Source organism: Lathyrus oleraceus, chromosome 3 (assembly GCF_024323335.1).
Source record: "Lathyrus oleraceus cultivar Zhongwan6 chromosome 3, CAAS_Psat_ZW6_1.0, whole genome shotgun sequence".
Classification (NCBI taxonomy): Eukaryota; Viridiplantae; Streptophyta; class Magnoliopsida; order Fabales; family Fabaceae; genus Lathyrus; species Lathyrus oleraceus.
Window position 1 is genome coordinate 388,872,017 of NC_066581.1, and position 13,582 is coordinate 388,885,598.

Below are 13,582 nucleotides of genomic sequence, written 5' to 3' on the forward strand. Positions count from 1 at the left end.
ACAAAAGCTTGGCATGACAAAAGAATCATAAGAAGAGACTTCAAAATAGGCGAATCTGTTCTCCTGTTCGATTCTAGGTTACGACTTTTTCCAGGTAAACTCCGTTCGAGATGGACTGGCCCTTTCGAAGTATCTAAGATCCTGAGATCCGGTGCTATTGAAATCAAGAACCAGACATGTAAACCGTTCATCGTCAATGGACAGAGGTTGAAGCCCTACGAAGGAGGTGACATCCCGACAACATACACCTGCCATTCTCTGAGTGATCCACCATATCCTTCCAATGATGTTTAAATATCGGTCGTCGAGCTAATGACGTTAAACAAGCGCTGCATGGGAGGCAACCCATGGTTTTTCTTATTTTTTGTACTTTTTATTTTTTACTTTTACTTTATTTTGTTTATATTATTATTATTATGTCAGGACTAACGATTGAATGTTTTATGTGCTTCCAGGACTTGTTTGCTAACCTTGTACAGAATGCAGAACCCTGATGACATGCACGTGGCCTTTAGAGATGATGCACAGAGAGAGCGTTACTATGTTCACATGAGACGCCCTATGGCTCCTACCAGGTACCCTGACCATGACTGCATGGATGCCTTGGGGATAGAGCCAAGCGTCAGATTTTTATGCCATCAACTCCAGTGGGAACAGTTTGACTACAGGAACAACACTTATAGGAACTTGACTCTTGAGTTCCTCAGCTCGTTTCATTATGACCCCTGGGCTGGACCCGATGGACTCGCTGTTTTCAGGTTGTTCGGGATTGACTACTCATTCTCTCACAAGGAGTTTGGTGATTTGCTAGGTTTCCAGACTACTCCTGATGCTATTCCAGATACACCGATGGGGTATTTTATGAGCAGAGAAGTGGAAAAGTTTTGGACTAAAATATCCGGCGGAGGGAGCCAAGATCCTTCTACCCAGTTTTCTCAGGTAATCCACAACCCTGCATTGAGGTACTTCCAGATGATTCTAGCACATTCTTTCCTAGGTTTTCCAGATACAGAGACACTGCTAAGTGAAGAGGAGATTTTCCTACTGTTTTGTGCGACTCAGTCTCGCCCTGTTGCTTGTGGCAACTTTCTGTTAAAGGGCTTGGCTAGTGTTGCCAGATCATCCGTAGGCATCATCCATGTCGGTGGGATTGTTACACAGATTGCTACTGCATTGGGTCTGTCTCGCAAGTTATTGCACCTCAGGACCTTCTGCTTCTACACCACCCTGGATATTGATTTTTGTCTTGATAGAGGACTGATGAGGAGGGCTTCTTTTGAGCCCAACATGTTTAGACTGCTGATCGACGGCGAAGCGATACACTATTTCACATTACCAGATCAGCTGATGACCAGTGTCCATGATCCTGAAAATTGGAGTTATGCTCTAGAGGGTTATGGAGAGACTGTCGAAGAGCCGAAATCGCCTCCCGCCGCTGAGTACACTCCTACACCTCTTACTCCCCAGATCACTGTTATGTCTAACAATTTGTCTCTGCAGCCACCTGACCTACAAACACAGATTTATGAGCTCCGTAAGGAGACTGCCCTGCTCAAGCAGGAAGTGGCAGACTTAGAGTTACAGATGCAGGTTTCTGATCTCACTCATGCCTCAGAGACCGATGCTCTACATCAGGAGATTGAAGAGCTTCGGAGGGAGATAGCTGAGTTTCGTGGATCAAGCCAGGAAAAGACGCCTACCACATGACTCATTCTACCCTGACAGCATTACCCTAGTATTTTATTTATCGCATTTCCAGACATATTTTACTTTACTGCAGCTTTTATATTTTCATGCACTCTGAATTTCTTATATATATACATATTATGCACTAATGTTAACTTTTTCTTTTTCTTTTGTTTCTTTAATTATTTTATTTTTTGTCGTGCAAAGAAAAAAAAATATAAGACAAAAATATTTTCATTTTTGTCTTTACAAAAATATGCAAGCCTCAAGCCTTGAAAAGAAGAAGAAAACGCTATTCAGACCCCCCGGAAGACAAAGGTGCAAGAAGGCCCAAAAGGAGGATCCAAAACCACAAGGCCCAGGAATTGGCCTTGTGGCGGGCGCCATAGGCCCTGTGGCGGGCGCCACACCGTACCAACAACAAGTACGGGGCTGAATCCCCATTTCCACCATTTTCATCCCTTTCTTCACCAAAAACCCATTTTTCCAACCTTCCAAATCCTCCTTGAACCCCATTAAAGCTCCCTCATTTCCAAAATACCCACCATCCATAAAACATATCCAACATCCATTTCCATTTTCATCCATCAAAAAAACCAAAAAAATCAAAACTTTATCATCCCCTCATAAACCACTTTTTCTACCATTTTCACTACCTAAGGAGCATTCAACAATGGAGTTCAACGGATTTCTTCTTCGTGATGGAAGACCGGGCGAAAGGCAACGGAAAATTATTCAGAGGCTTCAAAGTCGAGAAATTCTCTCGACTAGGTACGTCGACGATAACTGTCTGTATGCTTTGGGTATTTATCATAGTGTTTTAATTTATTAGAATTTCTAGGCTTGCATAATATTTTCATTAATCAGGAACCTACCTATGAGCGACTGACAACTGAGTTTTTGAGTTCTTTAATATACACTGTCAGTCCTAACACTGCTAGCACTGTCGGTACTGTTATTTTTAGACTGTTCGGAATTGAGTATGAATTCAGTACCGACAATCTAGCAGGTTTGTTAGGAATCCCTCATAGGGAAGGTGCAATTTGTGAGGCACCTTTGGATGCGGAGTGGTCGGCCGAGGTATTTACCTTCTGGCAAAGGCTTTCAAGTTCTTCAATTAATTCTTTCGAAGGGATACTTGCGTCGACCATTCACAACCCGGCCATAAGAGTTTTTAGACTTCTTTTGGCATGTACTATTTTTGGCCGGGAAAGTCCAAACAAGGTAAATGCTCGTGAACTCCTATTTTTGCAAGGATGCCTCACTAGAACCCACATCAATCCGGTCCCGTTTATGCTTGCTCATATGACTTTATTTACTAACAAAACAGGACCGATTGTTTTTGGAGGGCTTGTTACGTATATTGCTCGGGCTCTTGGCCTGAACGATGAGATAGCTACACTTGAACCACTACCTCCTCGCACAATTAATTTAAAATTTCTGAAAGACATGAAATTGTGCCGAGCAAGGAGAGAAGGTGGTTATGAGTTGATGGTTCATGGGGTAGCTATCCCATCTGTTGCTTTACCATGCAGTAGACGTACTGATGTACGTGATGAAAGGAACTGGACCTATGATCTTAATGCTCCACGTGTTTTGGGTCCACTTCCTCCTAATATTCCCGATGGGGAGGCACATGACACTGATGATGAGTATGATCGGAGAGAGCAGTCTCCCATCCCTCACATGTCCCCCCATCGTCCTTCACAGTCACACACCGCACCATCTTCCTCTAACCCTGTTGCAGGTACTGCTCCTGGATTCCATGTCACCGAGGAGATGTGGCGTGATATGACAGCTAGAGAAGAAAGGCGTGATGGCCTTCTCTCTACTATTTCACAGCAGCTGACGGACAATATGAGCTTCATGCAACAATCGCGATTGGTTTCGGATCGTGCCTATAGCAACGTTTGCCGTACCTTGAACGATATCTCATTAGAGCAGAACCGTCAGAGAGAGTTCAACAGCCAACACTACCAGCTTGTCGAGGCCACTCAGGGTTCCATCTTAGGTAACCTTCGAGAGGTTCGGAGTGCTCAGGCTGCTTTATCAGCACGACTCGACCGGAGGGACCAGCATCGTAGTAGATCCCGTCGTTCCAGACCATCACATCAGGACGGCGAAGGCACTAGTGCCCCTCCTCAGTAGTCTTTTTCAGGTTACCCCCCTTATCTTATTTCGAAACATTGGGGACAATGTTCGATCTAAGTGTGGGAGGGGATTTTATTGCTTTCTGTCATTTCCCTTTTTAGTTAACTATTTCCTTTCAGTTATTTCCTTTCAGTAATTTAATTTTCTTAGATAATGCATGAGTCTGACGAGTCACCAGTATAGTGTCTTTTTAGTTCATCTTCATTTTTTCCCATTTCCTTAGCCTTACCAGAAAATTTTTAAAAAAGAAAATGATGTTGTTTCACATGTTTTTTTGGGCTTTGGGACAGGTTTAGATTAGGATGTAGTGACCTAGGTCAACTTTTTGAAACATCAGAACCATTTTAGCACCATAGACCTCTTGAATATAGGAATCACTCCTAAACCCCACCATCTTGGCCTTTACTATCATTTTAAAAATTGTCCTAAGTAGTTTATCTTAGCAGTCAGCTCCGGCTTAAGCATGCTCTACGTAGGGGGCCGATGAACATAAGTGAATGATCCAGTGCTAATAATAAAAAAAAAAAAAAAAAAAAAAAAAGGCAAACTCTGGTATAGGTGACCCTCACAAAGTCATTTAAACCGAAAAAAAAGAGAAAAAAAAAAAAAATTTTTTTGCAAGTCACCTATTGTTAGTTGGTTCAGAGGTATCTGGCACTGAACTTGGTAGGGCGGATTACGATCCGATCCCCCGCAGCTACATTTAGGCGAAATAAAACAGGTTTACACATGCTTATGTGCCAGAAACCTTATGTTATGGATCAGAATCACTAACCGGTCACTCTACTATGAAGCATGTACAGATAACGGGCTTAATGTGATTGCGCCTGAATGAAAAGGACACAAAAAGATGAGAAGATAGGCCTAGGTATTGTGGGATGATATGGAGTGGTTAATATAGGATTGAAGTTTGTGTTTGTGTTACTATGGTACCCTTGGTTCACTTAGTTAGTATCTGTCACTGCATCCTGACTTGAACTTAGAATCCCTTTAGCCCAAAGACAAGTGTTGACACCATATTTTCTTAAGCTTTAATGTTTGCTTGAGGACAAGCAAAGGTTTAAGTGTGGGAGAATTTGATCACACTAAAATTCACCGTATTTCTGACTCCGATTTCGCATGCATTCTTAGCTTTTATTGTTGTTTTGCTTTGTTATTTCTTTGTTTTCTTATGTTTTCAGGTTTTTATAATAATCGGAGCTTGAATCGGGAAAAGGAGCGAAAAAGGAGTGAAAACGGGCGAAAACCTAGAAATTCAGCGTTTTGCACTTACGGCACCCACCGTGGCGGGCGCCATGGGGTTAGCCATGACGTGGCCACGTCTCAAGACCACTCCTCAACCGTCAAGACCCACGATCCCCACTCCATCATCCCCTGTAGGGACCATGGCGGGCGCCATAGGCCTGTGGCGGGCGCCACAAGGCCAAAATCAGTAACCTCCACTTTTTAGTGGAGGGGCGTCCCTGTCATTTCATGCTTTCAGTTTTTACTATAAATAGGACCTTAGATTTTCGTTTTTCTTCATCCAGAATTAGAATTCTCTAGGCATATATCAGTTATAAAGCAGTTGCCATTCCACATCGGGGTGCCTCTGCAATCGAGTGATCGAGTCTGTAATCTGTCTGTGGTTCGAGTTTTTGGAGCACTCTGGAGGAAGTTAATCCTGCCGCCATTTTAATTCAAGTTCGTATTTTACTTTTATTTATTTCCTGCACTCGCACATTTACGTTGTTTATTTCCTGCACTCGCACTTTACGTTGTTTATTTCCTGCACTCGCACATTTACGTTGTTTATTTCCTGCACTCGCACTTTACGTTGTTTATTTCCTGCACTCGCACATTTACGTTGTTTATTTCCTGCACTCGCACATTTACGTTGTTTATTTCCTGCACTCGCACTTTACTTTGTTTATTATCCGCACTCGCTTTAAATTACTTTTATGAAAAACTATAAAAAGAATATTTACTTTATCATGTCTAACTAATTCTATAAAGGTTAGAATGTAAGGATCGTAATTAAACCAGTAATCAGTATAATTGTTCGTGGAAACACCTAAGGGCTATTTTATCTTTCAATTCAAGTAATTGTTTTTAACTATTTCAAAAACAGCCAAAAGCGCTTTGTCTAGTTTATTAGGAGATTTTAGATTAAAAAGAAAAGAGATTTTAAAACGATTTTCGGACGCGTTAGGAAGTTTAAACTCTGGTTCGTAAGAACCTCTTTTTGCTAAGAAGTCCAGGTTAAAATACTTTTCAACTTAGTTAAGATACTATATTTCTTAAAAATAGGTTTACTACTCTAACGCAGTACGCACCTTTTTATCCGTGACAATAGGAGGGGTTGATTAGAGAGTACAACTCGGTTCTGAATACGCGAAAGCGACAGTTCCTGTTAAATTAGTTCTTTTCAAAGGAGAAAACATTGCCCATAAGTAGTTCCACTAACAAGTACTGGATTATCATTGATTGCGTGAATTACATTCGAGCCTGTCTTTATTTATTATTTAAAATTATAATTTTATTTACCATTGCACCCTTATTAAAACCCTTAAAAATAGTTGCCTTAGATACACACCATAACAACAGGTTTGATAGATTGACACTTGGTCTCTGTGGATTCGATAATCTTTTATATTACTTTGACGTGATTCGTACACTTGCGAAAAACACGCATCACAAATAAATATACAAGAATCAAATATATAAATATACACACATAAAAAAGTAGGATAAACCCACTGAGGACTACTCCCCAGTAGAGTCTCCACTTAATTTATGTAGCAGTAAATTCATGACCACCAAGCTATGGATAAGCTTAATGTCAATAAAACCAGAGTCGCCACCTCTCTTTTACTGTTTCCAAAGGAAAAGGGAAAAGTACGAAAAAAAACCCAAAGATAAGAAGTTTTCAAATCAAAACTAATAAAATGCCAGAGATTACAGGTAAGGGGGTTGGTTACACAGAGGGAAGATGTTAGCACCCAAAGTGTCCTAGGTACTCCTAGGGAGCCCTTTTTATGTGTGCATGTGTGTTTTTTGGTATAAAGATGTTTGAGAAAAATAGAGTATGGGAATGAGAGAATAATTCATTGATTATATTTTTATGTTTGACAAGACCTTTAGACTTATGCCTACGTACCAATATAAAAATGAGGGATCAAAACGTCGTAGTTTGTGGTAAAAATTTCAAAGAAAGTTGGTGAATTGATTTTAACAAAAAGTTTAAGTAAAAGGGAACAAAAGGCCAAAGTTTTGAATGGGGTTGTTAATTCTTTTTGCCTTTTGAAATTTAAGTCAATATGATTAAGTTTATTTACAAGTTTGATTTAAGAAAAGAAGTTCAAAAATTCAATGGCATAAGGCCAAAGTTTCTAATTATTAAAACAAAGTCTAAGTTTGAAATCACAAGCAAAGAAAGTTTTTGAAAAGAGGGAGATATTTTGAAATTTAAGAAGTGGAGGAGATGAATAGGCTATCCTAAGCATAAAATTAAAAGTTGAGAGTTAAAAAGATATGACCAATGGGATACAATCCAACAGACAAGAATGTCATATAGAAACCCATATTCCCTTGGACTTTTACAAGCAACAAGCAATAAGCAAATAAGTAGTATCCAAACATTATGAAGATCAGGGCATCAAATAAAGATAGCCACATCCAAGCAAGCAATCCCAAAAGCTAGCAGTCTTCTTTGTCTTCTTATGTATCAGATGAAATATTCCTTGGTCAACTCAGAGCAAAGCATGAGACACAAGATCAAAATAACAATTAAGCACAAAGATAGAGTAGCAAATGAATTCAAACAAGATTCAAAGTTTGCATCAGATGGAGGCTCAGTTCATAATAACTTGGACTCAGAATGTTGGCATTGGCCAAGTCCTTTTTGCACATGGAATGTTGCCTAGTTCTAAGTCTAAGAGTTCAGATCAAGATCAATAGTCCACCAGATGTTTTTTAGGGTTTCTGTTGTTATTAAGTATTTTAAGGTCCTAAGACCACAAACAAAACCAAAATGCACAAATAATATATATACAATCATAAGATATGGCTCAAATGAGCAAAGTGAAAATGACATAAACATAAACAAGTTAAATGAAATGTAAATCGCAATGAATGATAAATGACTGAAATTTAAAGTGCATAAAGTAAATGACTTGAAAGTAAAGCAATATTAACAAGAATTAGTCAAATGTTAGTCAAAGGTTAGTCAAGTGTTAGTGGTGTTTTTTAATTGATTAAGTCATTCTTTGGAGAACACTCAACCATTCATTCACAAGTATGAATCCTTAAACCAAGACATCTTCCATGAGAAGGGCTCCAACTTGGAAAATTCAACAAGTATGCCGTTAGCTCTTGTGAAAGGAAAAAAGGTCAACTCTCCACACAATACCATTAAGAATGGGAGACTTACAATCTCACTTACTAGAATGCTACCATTAGGGTCAAATTTAGCTCTATGTTAAGCAATCGTAATTGGACTTATATAGAAGTCACAACTATCTGAGGTCGGGCAATAAAAATTTAGGAATTAATGCATGTTAGAGATTTGGTTAGAAGAACCAAACTCCTAAAATATACCATACACTAAAAGAAAATATCAAGAAGGAGGGACCTATCTCAGTCATACTTGTATTGGTTCATCTAACACAAGGTCATTGATGAACCAATTAGGCTTAATACATTAGAGATTTCATTGTCCAAATGAAGGAATGGGAAGAATAGGGATGAAGATCAAGAGGGAGGGGAAGATAGAAACAAAAATTGACCAAGGGAGAATTTTCATCAAATCAAAACCATCCATTCATTTTGGGAGATGAAATGTACATTTCATCAATCCCCTAAATTCAATGGTTTTGATCCAATAAAAGTCAAATCAACCTTGACCAAGGCGCAAACAAAAGGTCAAACATCACAAGACTATAAAAATGGATAAACAATATTTTTAAACATTTAATCAATTAAAAATTCAATTAAAAATGAATTAAAATACATTTTAATTTGGTCAAAACCAAAAATCATTCAAAACACCAAGTAAGTGGCCAAGGGATTTATCCTAGATTAAACAAGGTCAAAGGACCTTAGACAAAAAATTCACTATTTTTGAAAAGTTAGAAGTATTTTTAAACAATTAAAAATATGCACAAAACATTTAATTCATTAAAAATATCAAAACTAATACAAAAAATAATTTTAATTCATAATATGGAAGAGAAAAATATTTAAAGATTTTTTATGAAAGTCCCACAATTTTTGGATTAAAAATGAAATTAATATGAATTAAACAAAATAAAAAGATTAAATGAAAATTCAAAAAATAAAAAGAAATTAGAAAAAAGAAGGGCCATCAGATCTCCCTCATTAATTGAGGTGGCAAATCTGATGGCCTAACGTGCGTTCCATGGTGCATTGCAGTCAACGCGTGGCACAAGTGGTATTCAAAGGAAATGACTCAGATTAAAACATTCCAACATGATCAGATGGTCAGGACGTGTGCCAACACACCTCCGGAGCTAGGGCTCCGGTCATCTTCTCCAATGACCTTCACCGGACTGGTCCAACTTCATCTCAATGGAAAATGAAAAACAAGGACACTATTTCAAAGAGAAAATGCTCAGGATCTCGAATCTGGCCTCAATTTTCTTCAATTCCAAGTATATCAAAAGATACATGGATTTGAATTTTGAGGATCATGAACTGAGTTGCTTCGATTTGACCTCAAAGCACCTCAATCTTGATCCCTATATTGGTAGGATTTCAGCCAACCAAAAATCAAAGAGAATGGTGAAGAATTGAGAGAGAATCAAAGAGGTGAAGTTTTTGAAAATTCACCTTCGAGGGAGCTTGAATCTTGCTTGATCTTGCTTCCAATTGGCCTTGGCTTGACTTCAGAAGCTTGTAGGAATTAAATTAGATCAAGGAAAGGCTTGGATTCTTGGAGTTTCAACTTCAAAACTGAAGTGAAATTGAAACTCGATTTTGAATTGAAAACCTTCAAGTTTGTCCTCTAATGGTGAGGGTTAGGATTGCAGGTTTAAAGCTTGGGCAAGGTGTCCCTAATTCTGAGCATGAGGGGTCTTATTGGCTATGCAATTGGTTTTCACACGTTTCCATCAAAATGCCAAAAATAGCATACTTCACTTACATGGTTGCAAGGGCGTGTGATAGACCCATGAAATGATGTAATTAGGTCAAAATCGCATCATGTGCAATGCTGAAAGTGTGTCATGTAATCATGCAATGAAAATTGGAATGTGATCATGAGATTCATCCAAATGTAGCCTTGAAGAGAAACCATATGCAAGTCCCTCAATTCTTGGCCAAATGAGATGACCTTAGACTTTTTGGAAAGGTGAGATCAAGGGGAACAACTTTCATGTTGAAAAAGTTTCCATTTTAAGCTTCTATCATGATGAATTTTGAGATGGAAGTTTGGAAAATCAAACATAAATGGAATTTTTCTAATTACCAAGCCAAATGTTCACTTCTTCCACCTTGAATAACCTTTGCTATGGGCTTCAAATGGAAAACGTTCCTTCATAAAAGTTGTAGCTCTTTCAAACCTATTAAATTTGGTCACAAATTTGACCTCATTTGGATTTGTCATAAAGGAGTTAGGCATTTTAGAAGTTGAGGAAAATCTATTGTTTAATGGTAATGGCCCTAAGTGACCTATAATGTTTTCTCTTGGCACATGCATTTTCAAGTTCAATTTTGAATTTTATCAAAGAATAAAAGTTGTATAGGACATCTTGAATTTGAAAATGAAAGTTTAATGGCCTTCATATCATAAAAATTGGGCAAGTTATGGTCCTTGGAAGTTGACCTCCTAACTAGGGTTTAGACAAAATGACCTATAATCTTTCACTATAAAAAATGACTTTCCAGGAAAAAATAGCTCTTTACTTAAACATGAAAGTTGTTTGTAATATCATGAGGAGTAAAGTTTATCTTTCAATAATTTTCATATGACAAAAATTGTAGGAGATAGGGTCTAGTGAACCCCAATTTTTACTAGTTGACTTTTTCTGGTCAACCACCATGAACCATCTTATAAATTTGAAGTTATCTTGATCCTTTGGACTCATGGAGGATAATATATGTATAAGATGATGTAATATGAAGTATCCTTTTAAATATTTGATCAAATGATGAAGAAACTTGCTAAGGAAATCACATAAGATACCCAACTGAATTTGGGCTTCCAAGGAAAACAAGCTTCCAACTCTTGATGAATTCTTGATCAAAATGATAAGTGGAGATCATGGGGATCCATATATGATGTCTAGAGTCAATGTGAACCATCACTTGATTAGTCTCCTTGCATTGAGGGTCTCAAACCCTAGATATGAGCTTGGTGAGGCTTTGGTGGATGCACACACTACCTACAAAAGAAGCAAAGCTATACATAGACATATTTTTGGTATTTTGATTAGTAAATAATGAAAAATAAAGTATGATACAATCAAATGTGCTTGGTGATATCTCCCAATGTAAACCCAATGAATTAGGGGTAAGGAGGATGCCAAGGTGTGATCCCAAAGTCTATGCATATAATGAGATAGCATGAGGGATCTTAGGGTCAAAATTGGGGTCTTACAGGAACATGTCAAGGAATGATTTCAGAAGAAAACCCTTCGAAGATATCAAATAGAAGTTCCACAGGGACAATATTATTTTCGGAGAATACCACCATTTTAATTGAGGATTAATCGGTCGAAAGTATACCAATTACAAGGTAGGCATTTATGGTGATGAGGTTTTTTGAAATAATTTCTTGGGTTACAAGGCTTTATGATGATGTCAGACGAATGCAATGATATCTGAGTGAAACGACTTGATTAAGGCATGAAAATGATATATGCAAGGATGATAGATTTGAGGCTAGGATAAGGGTTATAAAGACATGATTCCCCGACGCCTGCTTCAGGCTCAACGATTGTTGATGCACTCTTGCACTTGCCTAAGCAACTTGAAACATGGAGAAAAATTGAACCTTTGTAGCCTATCTTTGCCCCGGTCTGGTGGGTATTTTCATGGATTACTCCAATCACAAGTTATAGAGTAGTCTTGTCATAGGACTATCTCGATCTGACTTGCCCTAGTGTCTTGAAACTATATGCCCCTGATTAACTGTCTCTTGGAGCGGTTGACTTCTTATGCTCTTGAGGTGGCCTGCCCCAGTACGAGCCTTGCAGTAATTTTTCCCTTGGCTGGCTGATCTTGGAGGGAATGCCCCCGGTTAATTGATCTTGGAGGAATGCCCCTGGTAGGACCATATGTTATAGCTCATCATTCCAACCTCATTGATGTTAGGTGCTGATTTGTCGATTAAAATTGTTTACTCAAGAATTGGAATTTTAATGCGACGCTCATGCAAGTTTTGATATCAAAATCATTACTTAAATTGTGAAAGACGTTGTGGGAAATTGATATCAATACAAATGTTTTTTAGCAAATCTCTAGGAGTCAGGTTTATGCAACCTCGCTGTAGTATGCCTTCAGAACACCTTTGCTTCAATTAGGTATTTTAAAGGTTGTAATGTGATCTGGTTCACGATTTGAGAAATAAAGGATATAAGGCTCAAAATTTGATTTTAACCCACCCCATTCTACTTGATGTTCTTCAGTCCTACGTTCAGCTAACTCGACAGGTGCATTTAATTTCCAAAAGAAGTTTTGGTGATTTTTGGAATCTATGAGCTTTTTCTTTCGTTCGCTTGAGTGGCACAGCTAAAGCTGAACACCTCGTGAGGAGTCATCTATACAGAAAAATAGTACTATTTTATACATGTAAGTTGCATGCATGTAATAAAATATATAAAAACAGTAGTAATTATCTGCTGCAATTGCTTGAGCACGTTATAGTATTTATTGTGCATGTTTCTCATTACATTCTATAAATACATATCAACAACATTACCAATTTACAAACATTTTAATCTCCCAAAATCTCAAAAGAAAAATTATATTAGAATATATTCTACAATCAATATGGTGAACAATAAAATATTATATAAATATTATTTTTTTTAAATGTATAAAAAAATATTTTTTTATTATCTAAATATTTATTAACCAATTTTATAATTTTTTATAATTAACTTCATTAATTTGTATTAATCAACATTGATAATTATTCAAAATTATTTTTAATATTTAAACATTTATTAACCAATTTCATAGTTTCATTAACCAATTTTTTACTTTTCATTAATCAACTTTTATTTATAACTATTTTTTTTTAAATATCCGGATGTTTATTAACCAACTCGTCACTTCATTAACCAACATTTTATATTTAATTAATCAACTTTTTTCACTACTTTAAGTCATTGTTCATGTGCAATATTCACATACTATTCACAAATATATTATTTTATTTTAAAAATACATTGTTTACCGTATAAATATGGTGAACAGTGTATACGATGTAAGTATTTGATGTAGAAAATAATGTAGGAATAACAATGATCTCTCATTATTGATTTGTTCTCAAAATCTCTTTTTCTATTCTTTAGATTCTCTTTGTCCTTTAATCATGGCCAATTGCTTAAAAAAAGGGATTCTTCAATGCACCATGAGTTAGACACTTGCGAGAAATTTTAAAACTAACCCTCAAATTTGAATTATAAATTCCAGACGCATTTAATATACAACATATCATCTCTAGAGCACACGAAAGCTAGAGTTAAAAAATTCAAACTTTGAAGTCTGTATAGTTAATTACGGAGATTAGACTTTGAAC